At 47.2% G+C, this 14,573-nt stretch overlaps 1 pseudogene; it reads right to left on the minus strand.

The window, feature by feature from the left end:
• LOC139565706 (protein MCM10 homolog) overlaps positions 1–13,686 on the minus strand; it is a 24,652-nt pseudogene extending 10,966 nt beyond the window's left edge.
• Between the last annotated feature and the right edge of the window lie 887 nt (positions 13,687–14,573).

The following is a 14,573-nucleotide window of genomic DNA, read 5'->3' on the forward strand; positions in this document are numbered from 1 at the left end:
TTAGGACATTGTAATGGGGAAATGTAAGATGAATAAAGTTAATATCCAGTTAAGAGTAATTAACAATACTAAGCATATTTATGTTCTCTTTCTGTAATACACATGATTTCCAGTGTTTTATTTGGGAAACTTTCTGGTTGATGGTCACTAGACTTGATACTGAATGTTATGGATTGTTCATATCTGAGAGTGATTGACACCAGACTGGAGGTATGAGGAGGCTGATTGTTATTGTATTCTGGGACACTGATTCTGTAGCAGCTGATGTTGTGACTTCCTACAAGCCTCTCGGCGGGTGTTTACAGAACATTGGTGCTGTGAGATTAGAATATAAGAGCCTGCTTCTCTGCTGGAGGTGTCTCCCTGTTGCAACTGTATTAAACCACATTGATTTACTTTATCTGTAACTTCTTTAATTCCCCATTACATATTGTACATTAATACATTTCAATCTCATTAACTTCCCTGTTCTTACAGGGTGAGAGACAAGCTCTTACCCAGCCTATCTGTGCATCTACCTTCTCCTTCCCAGAGTTCTGTTGGGGCTCCGCCTCTGGTTCAGTACCACATGCTGTGGTGGCTAGTGCTGGGGAAACCACCTCTGGCAGTAGTGAGGTCTGTGTGGAGCTCTCCGTGTTAGTTTCTTTCTCCTCCAGCTCTGTGATTCTGAAAGACATAGGAACATAAGTCTTCGGTTCCACCCAAACATAAGGCCAGGCAGAAATGCGGCCTACCTGGATTTGGTAGCCTGGAGCTCGATTTGTAGCCATTCCACCCTCTGGGTCTCCTTCCTCAGGGACTGGAGCAGCTGGCTGACAGTCAGCTCCTCAGACTCCTGCCTGGATACACTCATGTCATACCTGGGGTCCCTTTCATTATGATACAGGTCCTTTCCAGTATCCTCTCTCTACACACACCACACACACAGTAGTGCTAAAGTCAGGACACACACCCTTATAATATGGATGGATGGAGTGAGTGAGTTACTCACAGCAATCCTGATCTCTATGAAGGAGTCGTCCTCTGACCCCTGACCTGTCTTGAGCTGGAGTTCAGAGTTCATGGCCACCAGGTCACTCTTCTCTGCCTGCAGACGCACCAGCTGGGCACGCAGCGCCTCCAGTTCTGCATTCTGATTGGCTGTCTCGGCCTGGAGGTGACACAGCACAGATAAGACAAAAGTCTGCCCAGCATTATACCCATACACACACTGTATATATATATATACATACAGTGGTTAGAACAAATATTTGATACACTGACGATTTTGCAGAATCTATAATTTAAGTAATTAATGTGCATTTTATTGCATGACATAAGTATTTGATACATCAGAAAAGCATAACTTAATATTTGGTACAGAAAACTTTGTTTGCAATTACAGAGATCATACGTTTCCTGTAGTTCTTGACCAGGTTTGCACACACTGCAGCAGGGATTTTGGCCCACTCCTCCATACAGACCTTCTCCAGATCCTTCAGGTTTCGGGGCTGTCGCTTGGCAATACGGACTTTCAGCTCCCTCCAAAGATTTTCTATTGGGTTCAGGTCTGGAGACTGGCTAGGCCACTCCAGGACCTTGAGATGCTTCTTACGGAGCCACTCCTTAGTTGCCCTGGCTGTGTGTTTTGGGTCGTTGTCATGCTGGAAGACCCAGCCACGACCCATCTTCAATGCTCTTACTGAGGGAAGGAGATTGTTGGCCAAGATCTCGCAATACATGGCCCCATCCATCCTCCCCTCAATACGGTGCAGTCGTCCTGTCCCCTTTGCAGAAAAGCATCCCCAAAGAATGATGTTTCCACCTCCATGCTTCACGGTTGGGATGGTGTTTTTTGGGGTTGTACTCATCCTTCTTCTTCCTCCAAACACGGCGAGTGGAGTTTAGACCAAAACGCTCTATTTCTGTCTCATCAGACCACATGACCTTCTCCCATTCCTCCTCTGGATCATCCAGATGGTCATTGGCAAACTTCAGATGGGCCTGGACATGCGCTGGCTTGAGCAGGGGGACCTTGCGTGCGCTGCAGGATTTTAATCCATGACGGCGTAGTGTGTTACAAATGGTTTTCTTTGAGACTGTGGTCCCAGCTTTCTTCAGGTCATTGACCAGGTCCTGCCGTGTAGTTCTGGGCTGATCCCTCACCTTCCTCATGATCATTGATGCCCCACGAGGTGAGATCTTGCATGGAGCCCCAGACTGAGGGTGATTGACCGTCATCTTGAACTTCTTCCATTTTCTAATAATTGCACCAACAGTTGTTGCCTTCTCACCAAGCTGCTTGCCTATTGTCCTGTAGCCCATCCCAGCCTTGTGCAGGTCTACAATTTAACCCTGATGTCCTTACACAGCTCTCTGGTCTTGGCCATTGTGGAGAGGTTGGAGTCTGTTTGATTGAGTGTGTGGACAGGTGTCTTTTATACAGGTAACGAGTTCAAACAGGTGCAGTTAATACAGGTAATGAGTGGAGAACAGGAGGGCTTCTTAAAGAAAACCTAACAGGTCTGTGAGAGCCGGAATTCTTACTGGTTGGTAGGTGATCAAATACTTATGTCATGCAATAAAATGCAAATTAATTACTTAAAAATCATACAATGTGATTTTCTGGATTTTTGTTTTAGATTCCGTCTCTCACAGTTGAAGTGTACCTATGATAACAATTACAGACCTCTACATGCTTTGTAAGTAGGAAAACCTGCAAAATCGGCAGTGTATCAAATACTTGTTCTCCCCACTGTATATACACTGCTCAAAAAATAAAAGGGAACACTTAAACAACACAATGTAACTCCAAGTCAATCACACTTCTGTGAAATCAAACTGTCCACTTAGGAAGCAACACTGATTGACAATAAATTTCACATGCTGTTGTGCAAATGGAATAGACAAAAGGTGGAAATTATAGGCAATTAGCAAGACACCCCCAATAAAGGAGTGGTTCTGCAGGTGGTGACCACAGACCACTTCTCAGTTCCTATGCTTCCTGGCTGATGTTTTGGTCACTTTTGAATGCTGGCGGTGCTTTCACTCTAGTGGTAGCATGAGACGGAGTCTACAACCCACACAAGTGGCTCAGGTAGTGCAGCTCATCCAGGATGGCACATAAATGTGAGCTGTGGCAAGAAGGTTTGCTGTGTCTGTCAGCGTAGTGTCCAGAGCATGGAGGCGCTACCAGGAGACAGGCCAGAACATCAGAAGACGTGGAGGAGGCCGTAGGAGGGCAACAACCCAGCAGCAGGACCGCTACCTCCGCCTTTGTGCAAGGAGGAGCAGGAGGAGCACTGCCAGAGCCCTGCAAAATGACCTCCAGCAGGCCACAAATGTGCATGTGTCTGCTCAAACGGTCAGAAACAGACTCCATGAGGGTGGTATGAGGGCCCGACGTCCACAGGTGGGGGTTGTGCTTACAGCCCAACACCGTGCAGGACGTTTGGCAAATTCGCCCCTTGTTCAGACGTACTTGATCTTCTCTTTATCCAGCTCCTGTTACTATTTTGGGTGTCTCTAAAACTCCCTCAGACTGTAAGGACGCAATATAGCACAGGAGACAATTTCTTCCAGCGAGCCCAAGTCAGAAAAAGGGGGAGATGGTTGGTAAATTACTCAGCACGATTTAATCAGCACATTCCCATCAAAGCCAGCAGGAGGGCTCAACAAACAACTCATTCGGAAATACAATTGAATCCATTCAAAACACAGCAATTTAAAATCCATAATCAACTTCAAATTATATCCACAGTAAAAAAACAAACATTAAAAGGACATTTAAAAAGCACTCTACAACACGCAGATAAATATAACACAAGAAAGTCCAATAGCACCAGCAGCAGTCGCTTCATATGATGAAGACAATGATGAAGGTGATTGTAAGTGACTGAGGACTACAGCAGGCCGTTGACGAACTTGGGCTGCTCGTCACCTCGAGCATCTCCCCAGCTATCTTAGGCCCTGACTTCTCCTGTGGACAGGAACAGGAAGTAGTAGTCAAACCCAGGACCAATCAGATGGGAGAAGGAAGTGCTTTCGGTCCATCTGAACTCCAAACCTACTAAAACGCGACACTTGCCTTCAACATGTCGTCTCTTTCCCATTTCAACAGGCCACAGTTACTGCAATAGAGAACGCAGCATTATCATATCTGATGAACACAGTAGCACGTGACCTGCATTGTGTTTGAGAGTGAGCGCCTCGACTGTAGCGTGTGTGTGTACATGTCTCACCTGCAGTGTTTGTGTGGCAGGCGGTCCAGTGCGATGGCTCTCTGTCCACAGGGGCACTTGAAGAAGCGTTTGGTGGCGTCGTGCCACTGCAGCTCATGCTTCTGCTCCACATAGCGATCAGCGGGCTTGAAGTAAGTGTACTTACACTGGAGACAAGACAGTTATATTGGTCTGACAGGATGATTAAATAATGTTGATAGTAGGTGAATTAGAATTCTGAGCAGTCTGCCTGATCTGCTATCATGCCATTGGGACCGTTAATCGTACCGGTCTAGATTGCTAGTTGTTCTGAGGTGCTAGGAGATGGGGCTTTCATCTGGCTTTTCATTTAAACCCCCTTTTCTCCCCAATTTCGTGGTATTCAGTTGGTAGTTACAGTCTTGTCTCGTCGCTGCAACTCCCGTACGGACTCGGGAGAGGCGAAGGTCGAGAGCTGTGCGTCCTCCGAAACACAACCCAGCCAAGCCGCACTGCTTCTTGACACAATGCCCACTTAACCCGGAAGCCAGCCGCACCAATGTCTCGGAGTAAACACCGTACACCTGGCGACCGCGTCAGCGTGCACTGCGCCCTGCCCGCCACAGTCGCGATGGGTCAAGAACATCCCTGCCGGCCAAACCCTCTACTAACCCGGACGACGCTGGGCCAATTGTGCGCCGCCGCATGGGTCTCCCGGTCGCGGCCGGCTGCGACAGAACCTGGACTCGAACCCAGAATCTCTAGTGGCACAGCTAGCACTGCGATGCCTTAGACCACTGCGCCACCCAGGAGGCCTTCATCTGGCTTTTCATCTGACTACCGTAAAGGAAAGCTGATGTTTCAAATCCCCGATGGAGTAGATTTTGACTCAACAGACTAAAACTGTTGGTTTGGTGGTTAACTGGTGATTTAAACTGCAGGATAGCTGATGACACTAGTGAATAAGACCTGTGATCGGACCTTTTACAGCTGACGGCTCGACACTTCTGCTCTCTGATGTTCCTCATCTTGTCCTCCATCGCCTCCTTCTTCACCAGGGGGTCAAAGTAGCACTCCTGCAGCTGGTACTCCGCCTAAAGAGAGAAAAACTATTATAACACTGAATCATTACAGTGTTACACAGAGAAGGGAGCAGTTACACTAGGCTGCTATGGTTACAGAATTGCTGACTCACCGCCTGTAGCTCGGCCCGTAGCAGGACTTGGCGTTGAGGATCTTCTTGAACTCCTGATTGGACCTAGTCCATTTGTTCCTGCCTCTTCTTCTGGGCTGGCTCCTCCTCCTCCTCGGTCCCAAGCTGTTCACCTGTACAGAGGCAGATCAGAGGATGGTTAAGAACAGGGACGCTCTCTCTGTGTGTGTACCATCGGGCGAGGACAGGTTCTTCTGCACCCTGGTGGTGACGTCAGTGCTGCTGCTCCTCTTCCTCGTCACAGCGGTGGGGTCTTCTTTTGCCAGCCCAGCCCCCTTCACTCTCAGCTTCTTCAGAGCAGCCAGCTAGAGAGAAGAGGGGCAGCTTCACCTTTAACCTCCAACCTCTCTGTGACCTTTGAACTCAAGCGTCTTAATGACATTCTACAGTCAAATCAACAGCGCAACAGTGTACACCAAGCATGAAAGCATGTGATAGGATAAGCACCACCTACCTTGGCTGCTGATAGGCTGTGTGCCGTCGGGGGAGGAGGAGGGGTGTGGTCAAAAAACAAGATATCATCTCCCTCGTTAAAACCCCTCCCCAGTGTTGGGGTGTGGGGGGCGGTGGGGTTCTGGGGACATCTGAGGCAGATTTGGGGGACAGGAGGGCCCCTCTAGATGGGGGAAGAGGCCCCGGGGACCCCCGCCCTGCCTGAGGTCTGGAGGACCCTCTGCTGGATCTCCTCTGCCCGGCGTCCTCGGGTCTCTAAGAGCTGCTTCTGCTGCTGTTTCTGCTGCTTCAGGAGGTCAGAGGGAGAGATGGACTGGACCCCTGCACCGGCCGAGCCCTTGGAACCTGGGGGAGTGAGGGAGGAAGAGAGAGAAGGTGGAAGAAGAGAGAAAGATGATATACAGTAATCCTAATGCATTGACAAGCAGGGAGAAAACACACCAAGGTAAAAAACACAGTTTTCCTTCTAAAGCTCTCCTTCTCCAGTCTCCAGATGGCCCATCTGATGTGTTCATGGGTTTGCAGTTACCTGGGGGTTTGGTGAGGTGTCTCTTCAGTTGGAGGGCTCCCGGGGTAGGCATGGATAACAGGTCCTTGAAGTCATCTGAGCAGCAAGACACCTCGTTAGACTTCATGGCTGAAAAACAATCAAACACATAAGACTGGTGCTCTGTCTTAAACCTCTCTCGCCCCCTCTCACTCTCTCTCACTCTCTCCCAGTCTTAAACCTCTCTCGCTACCACTCACTCCCTCCACCTCCCCCAGTCTTAAACCTCTCTCTCTCTCTACCTCCCCCAGTCTTAAAACTCTCTCGCTACCTCTCACTCCCTCCACCTCCCCCAGTCTTAAACCTCTCTCCAGCTCCCCCAGTCTTAAACCTCTCTCACCCCCTCCACCTCCCCCAGTCTTACCCAGTCTCTCGCCCCCTCTCACTCTCTCCATCTCCCCGTCTTACCCAGTCTCTTCGCCCTCTCTCACTCCCTCCACCAGTCTTAAACCTCTCTCACCCCTCTCCCTCTCTCCATCTCCCCCAGTCTTACCCAGTCTCTTGGCCTGGCTGGCCAGATCCCTTCACAAACAGGTTTCCTAGCATGGTCTGGGTGGGCTGCTTAGGGCCAGACGCAGACCTAGACAGGAACGGAGAGGTACATAAGTGAACACAATACAAACACACACATACTGACTCACAGCGCAGACAAACACATAGAGCAGTGTTTTCCACAACTACATCGAGTAGCCAGGCAAACAGAAAGAGTAGCCAGCCAGGAGCTCTATTTGGATGGCCTCAGTCTAATACAGTGGTCACCAACCTTTTCAAGTCAAGATCACTTTTGTAGTCAAAAAACAAGCTGAGATCTACTGCCTTTTACATTAACCTGACACAAACAGTTTTGTAGGAATGAGGTTTGGGCAAATTGCATAACATATTATCATAGCATATGATTGGCCTGCCAATATTGTTAATCAGACCATATTATATTTCAAAACCTGAGCTTTGATTAAAAAAAATAGATAAGCTGGTTTAGCATTTGTGAGGCACTGAGCATGAATTGAAATATATATATATTTTTTTACTTTACTGGACTGATGGTACCTGCATCTGATGGTCAACGAGGTCAAATCACCACGTCACTGATCTTCAGGTAGAAAAGTCGGAGCTCTAGAAAGATGCCCGAGTTTCCGACTTGGAATTCAGAGTTGGATGACTGTTTAAAACTATTTTTCCCAACCGCCTCTCACGGTCCCTGCTCTCTCCTTCCTTTCCTCCGGTGAGACTGACCAGAGGGGACACCGTCTTCCACCTGATGGCGAAACTCGAGTCGCACTGCATCTCCCACATGCACAAATTCATGTTGTTCCTGTGACCAGAGAAAGTGAAATATTCCTCGATATTAAAATCGACACGACGAGCTGCTAATAATAATAAAACGCAGGGCTATCGATACTTGGCTACTCATGCATTGCAGCTGCAGCCCGAGCGGAAGTACGGAGAAGCACGTTTTGTAATAGTGATGAATTAAAAACAGTGACAGTGCTCACTCATAAAAACAGCAGCTCTTTGTTGTATTCGTTGACATTCTCTCTGTGGTCATGGTTTTAAAAGTGATTAAATCTGACGTAGGCTACTAGCCTATTAAACTTGGCTGTGGCCAGGGTCATGGAAGCTCTGGAGCCACGGTGATTTGAGCTAACTGATTGGGCAGCACAGTAGATGCACTCGATTTAGTCACAGATTTGCCGGTGTTGTGCCGAAAATCCCCCACCCCTTCTAATCTCCTTAATTTTGTGGCTAGAGTCAAATACTTTCTGTGATACACATCAGTGTCAAATACTTTCTATAGAACAAACTTCACATCAGGATAGGAAACCGAAATGAATAATTAATGTATGTTAATGTATTATTATCCTTACACTTTCAGACATGACGAATTTTGGCTAAGAGATTTATTTATAGGCTAAAACAAAATCAGTAGCGGATTTGGGTACGGGCGACATGGGCAGCCGCCCAGGGAGGTACGGGGCGCCATACAAGCGAGAACCGCCACGTACACTTAAAACAAATAACCAAACAGGAAACTACTAAGATCAGTGAAATGTAGGCTGAACTGACAACGGAGTGAAAAGCATAAATCTCAACTAGCAAGCAAGTCGCAGAAATGAAGAACGCGAAGAGGGGGATTCAGGCAGGGGGGAGATTTTCGGCACAACACCGGTCCGCCAAAGTTTGTCTCACGGGAAGATTTACCCAGTGCGCAGGACTTTTGAATCAAGTGCACCTACCGGCAACAGCTCAACACAATTTAAAAAAGGAGCGCAAGCCTTTGTCGTTCGTTGGCTTTTCTACAGAAATATTTGGTGATCGACCTATGGTCTAACACCTTGATTCTATCTGAAATACACAGCGAAATTATTGAACAAATTATCGAGTTTACCTCCCAGAGTAGATAAATGTGTTGTGGTATTGCATTCTGTTCATGTATTATGATAATCTTGGGCAAATGAATACATATTCAATACATTTAGTTAATTCCCTACTAAGGTCAATAAATGATTGAATATTGTTGAATTGTTTTAAATGCCTGGATTCCGTGAGGGGGCCCTAATTATCATATTTGGACCAGAATGCTTCTCTCCACACCTAACGTCCCTGCAGTGATGGTTCACCATCTTCATCAAATGTTTTCACACTTTACCTGTAGATCATCTCCAAAAAGGCTCGGCCTACCAGTAGCCTATGCAAATAAGGGAGTCAGATGACAGACTCTCTCAACGATGCCATTGGGTAGGCTACACTGACCGACGACACCGGTCACTCACTTTAGAATCACCGTCTGGCAAATGCCGACATCCTAGCAAAGGAAACCTAGGAAAGTCCTTCGGTTTACTTGTCTGATGCGACACCACGGACATATAATCACGTTGCAGGATTTATGAATGGCAAAGGGATACAGGAGACTTTATTCAAGACAGTTCGACACCTTTAATAAACGAGTCAACACCTGCTGGTCAGTTGTCAATCAACGCACATTTAATAGCCAATGCGCCACGACTCCGCGTGACTGGCTATGTGAAACACGCAAAATAAAATAAATAAATGAATCTGCCAGAAAACAATAATTTGGCTAAGTGGGTTTCGACTCATCATTACCACTTACATTACGTGGGACGTGCAAATTCACGACCACCATGCTCTCTCCCTCTGTGTAAAGAAATCTGACTGCAACCAACCACAGTGAGCACAAATTGTACCGGGAGGCGGGACAGACAGCAGACTGCATTTCCCTGTCATTGCTCGCTTTGTGACTGACAGGCCCCTATCCTATCAATAGATCACTAGAAAATGCATATCTTTCATTCTAGTGGGAGATGGCTTGACGGACTAGCCAATTGAAACTCAAATGAAAAGTTGCCTACTTAATATGAAGTGGAAAAAGTAGCCGATTGAAAATGAGTCTGTAATGGCTGATTACTGGCACTAATGGAAAGAACTGCTTAGAGATGACTGACGCTTACATAGGTAAACACACTGAACAACCAACACACAAATGCACACAATATTCACTGTGACACAAACACAGTGCGGCAGCGCAGGCTGGTGAGATCAAGCCGCCGTAGTGGAAGCCGGTCTGACACAGTCGTTCCTTCAGGCTGTTGACCTTTCCCTTGACCTTCCGTGACCTTCCCTGAGAAAGACGACTGCAGCTCGGCCCGCTGGGCACTCATCTTCTTATACTGGGCCTTGACGTGGTACTGGCAGTACTGGCACTCATACTGCAGAGAGAGATAGCGCATGACAACAGTCCTACACCCTCCTACTGCAGAGAGAGAGAGATAGCACATGACAACAGTCCTACACTCTCCTACTGCAGAGAGAGAGATAGCACATGACAACAGTCCTACACCCTCCTACTGCAGAGAGAGAGATAGCACATGACAACAGTCCTACACTCTCCTACTGCAGAGAGAGAGAGATAGCACATGACAACAGTCCTACACTCTCCTACTGCAGAGAGAGAGATGGCACATGACAACAGTCCTACACCCTCCTACTGCAGAGAGAGAGATAGCACATGACAACAGTCCTACACCCTCCTACTGCAGAGAGAGAGATAGCACATGACAACAGTCCTACACCCTCCTACTGCAGAGAGAGAGATAGCACATGACAACAGTCCTACACTCTCCTACTGCAGAGAGAGAGATAGCACATGACAACAGTCCTACACCCTCCTACTGCAGAGTGAGAGATAGCACAGGACAACAGTCCTACACCCTCCTACTGCAGAGAGAGAGATAGCACAGGACAACAGTTCTACACCCTCCTACTGCAGAGAAACGCTTTCAACGATGTCACTTCACAAGTTCTCAAATGTCCCTCTCTATTTGGCGGTGGTATATGACTGACACAGTAAATATGAATGACACCGATCAGCCTTTAGGTCGGTTCTGAGGGTCAGTGTGGGTCAGAGAGTGGATGGAGGAGCTGTTGAGCGATTCAGGTTGTGTGTGTTTCTGGATGCAAAGGCAAACCCACCAGGTTGACAATCTGAGAGCAGGGGTCTCCGTTCTTCTTGGCTGCCTTACAGGTGCCATAGTCCTGAGCCTCCCCCATCAACAACACCTTCTGATGGTGGTCCACCGACAGAGACACCTGAGGGGAGAAGATAGAGTGATGGTGAGAACACACACACATACACACACTACAGAGAAAGTAAACAGACACACACACACATACTACAGAGAAAGTAAACACAGACACACACACACATAATACATAGAAAGTAAACACAGACACACACACACCACAGAGAAAGTAAACACAGACACACACACACACACTACAGAGAAAGTAAACACAGACACACACACACATAATACATAGAAAGTAAACACAGACACACACACACATACTACAGAGAAAGTAAACACAGACACACACACACACACACACACACACACACACACACACACACACACTACAGAGAAAGTTAACACAGACACACACACACTCACCCCGTCATATCCGTCTTTGGCCTTCATGGGGTTGGGGTTGAGGATGCCCATGACGGTGCCTGGCTCAGTCTTCCAGTGCTCCTTATGCACCTCCCCAAACAGGAAGAGAGACACGTACACTTCCAGGTCATGGAGGTCAGACAGCTTCCAGATGCTGAACGTCTTAACCTGTGAGCGGAGGGAGGGAGACAAGTCTTTGCGCTGCCATCTCTGACCCATCTGAAATGAATACAGGTTGACCCACGTCTTATCAAGTCAATGACTTATTTTATTGAACATTGGTCAACCTTACATACTTCTGGAGTCCTGAGTGTCCATGTCAATAAAACCACATGATCAGTGACCTACTGTAGATGTTGAAGTTGCATGTTGGTATACAGTATAGAGCAGTGGAGGCTGCTGAGGCTCATAATAATGGCCGGAATGGAGCAAATGGAATGGTATCAAACACATGGAATCTATGTGTTTGATGTATTTGATACCATTCCACCTACTCCGCTCCATCCATTACCACGAGCCCGTCCTCCCCAATTAAGGTGCCACCAACCTCCTGTGATATAGAGGGGTAATTCTGGTATTACACTGCTGTTGCTCTGTGGTGTGGCTTTGTTGACCAGCACAGCGAAGGTGACCTCAGCCGCAGTCCTCCAGTTTCTCCCGGGCCAGGCGCTCAGGCAACTGGGAGAGCCGGATCAGCTTGCGGTCGGCCATCTTATACGATCCATCTCTGTGGAGGACACGCGTGGTCGCCTGAAACCAACGAACCAATCAGAATCCAGATCGAGCTTCGGATAAGAAACCTTGGAGTGTTTGTGTGTTATAGGTAGATGAGTGTGTGTGCGAGAGAGGTGTGTGTGTGTGTGCTCTGACCTCAGCTGCAGTCCAGAGTACTTCTCGATGGTGTCGTCTTTAGGGAGAGATGGAAGGGGGTTGGCCTGTCGTACGGAGGACAGGGCTGCAGCAGCATTGGACTGGGAAGGTAGTGATGAACGTACAGTATTGTTGGTCCTACTACTGCTTGCTATTGGCTGGAAGGAGCTGTGAGTCTTAATCTCCACCAGTGGACCTCTGGTGTCTGTAGCGGCTGCTGTAGTGCTGGGCTGGACCTGGTGAGCCGTCCTTTGACCTTTGCGTTTGAACAGGTCAGCGTTGTTGAGTTGAGCGGTGAAGTCAGAGGACTCCTGTAGCTTGGTGCCGGCTCCTCGGTCTGGGGCAGACGAGGGCTTTCCTACTGTCAAAAACAACAGATGAAGAGATTCCTTTAAAACACACATCCACCACCCTCACCTATTTCACTTGACACAGATGCTTCTTATATGACATGGTGTCACCACTGTGTTCCTGTATGGTCAGCCTAGACTTTGATGAGAATACACTCTGAAACTCAAATGGAACTACCTGGGCTAAAAAAACGTCTGAAAGTAATACCGGCTTGGGGCTTGGTCTTCTGTGTGGGACGAACTGGCTTGGAGGAGCTCTGTTTGGGGGGACTCTGTGAGGGAGAGTTCGCTTTAAAAGATGCCTTTGTTCCTGGGATGCTGTTTGTGGTAAAGGTGGCTGTAGAGCTCTTCTGGGAGGCCTCTAGCTGCTGCCTCTGCATCTGCTCCTGAATACGCCTCAGCTCCTCTGAGAACACACAGAAACACAACAGATATGATTACAACCAGAAAGTTGCCATGAATTAAAAAGAAAAGGAGACAGCGTGTGAAGCTGACATACTTTAAGAGAAGGTATCTGCATTTTAGAAACATTTACTCTATACATACTATAGGCGTTAATGCTATGCTATAGCGCTATCATAATCATTTTTGAAGTACTGAACTCCTTGTGGACAAACCTTGTAAACCTTCTTGGGATTTATTGAGGTTGTCCGGAGCCTTCCCTATGTAACAGTATAACTTTAAACCGTCCCCTCGCCCCGGCACGGGCGCGAACCAGGGACCCTCTGCACACATCGACAACTGACGCCCACGCAGCGTCGTTACCCATCGCTCCACAAAAGCCGCGGACCTTGCAGAGCAAGGGGAAATCCTACTTAAGTCTCAGAGCAAGTGACGTAACTGATTGAAATGCTAGTAGCGCGTACCCGCTAACTAGCTAGCCATTTCACATCCGTTACACTTACAGACGGCTGTGTTTAAACTTCTTCCTCCTCTTCAATGCCATCCACATCTCCAAAGAGGGCAACAGCTCCATCCTCTTCCTCCCTCTCCAGCCCCTCCCTGTACTCTTCATCATCGTTGTCAAACAGGTCATCTAGGTTGTCCTCTGCTTCCTGGCCAGCCTGCTGCTCCTCTCCAGCCTCGTTCTCAGCCAGCAGCTGTTAGAAGGTCCAGGTCATCATCACCTGACACACACACACTGTTATAGTTTTGTTCAAAGCCATATATTTCCCACACTGCTTATACTCGCAACAAAGCGTACAGCAAGCTAGAAAACAAATGATGAATATGATCTCCACTCCCGGCAGTGCGAAATCCGGGGTAGCAACGTCAACGTAGCAAGCAGTGACAGTGTGTATCACACGGCAAGCAACAATGCCACTTTGAGGAAATGAAGGTCACTTCGGGTCAAATTACGTTGTCGATTGTATACTTTTTGTGTAGTAACCAAGAAAACGACATTTTCTTGCAAATAATTATATTGTTCACCTTATTTGATGGTTTCAGTCACTTCTCTAGCTAGCTATCTTCGTTTCTTCAAATTACTACTGAGAAAGAACTGAAATCTGGCACCAAAAGAAGGACCCCGATCAAATAGAATATTGAATGTTATTTTGCCTGTCCAAAGAATTTGTGGTAGACGTTTCCACTCACAGATCACCAGGGGTGGAAAAACTACCCAATTGTCATACTTTAGTAAAAGTAAAGATACCTTAAGTATCGAAATCATTTCAAATTTCTTATATTAAGCACACCTGACGGCACGGGTTTCTTGTTTAAAAAAAAATGTTATACATATAGTCACACTCCAACCCCCAGACATGATTTACAAACAAAGCATTTGTGTCAGTTCAACAGATCAGAGGCAGTAAGGTTGACTGGGGATTTTCTCTTTAAGTGCGTGAATTAGACTATTTTCCTGTCCTAAACATTCCAAATGTAACGATTACTTTTGGATGTCAGGGAAAATGTATGGAGTAGAAAGTACATTATTTTCTTTAGTAATGTAGAGGAGTAAAAGTTGTCTAAAATACAAATAGTAAAGTAAAATAC

Source organism: Salvelinus alpinus, chromosome 37, assembly GCF_045679555.1.
Source record: "Salvelinus alpinus chromosome 37, SLU_Salpinus.1, whole genome shotgun sequence".
Lineage (NCBI taxonomy): Eukaryota > Metazoa > Chordata > Actinopteri > Salmoniformes > Salmonidae > Salvelinus > Salvelinus alpinus.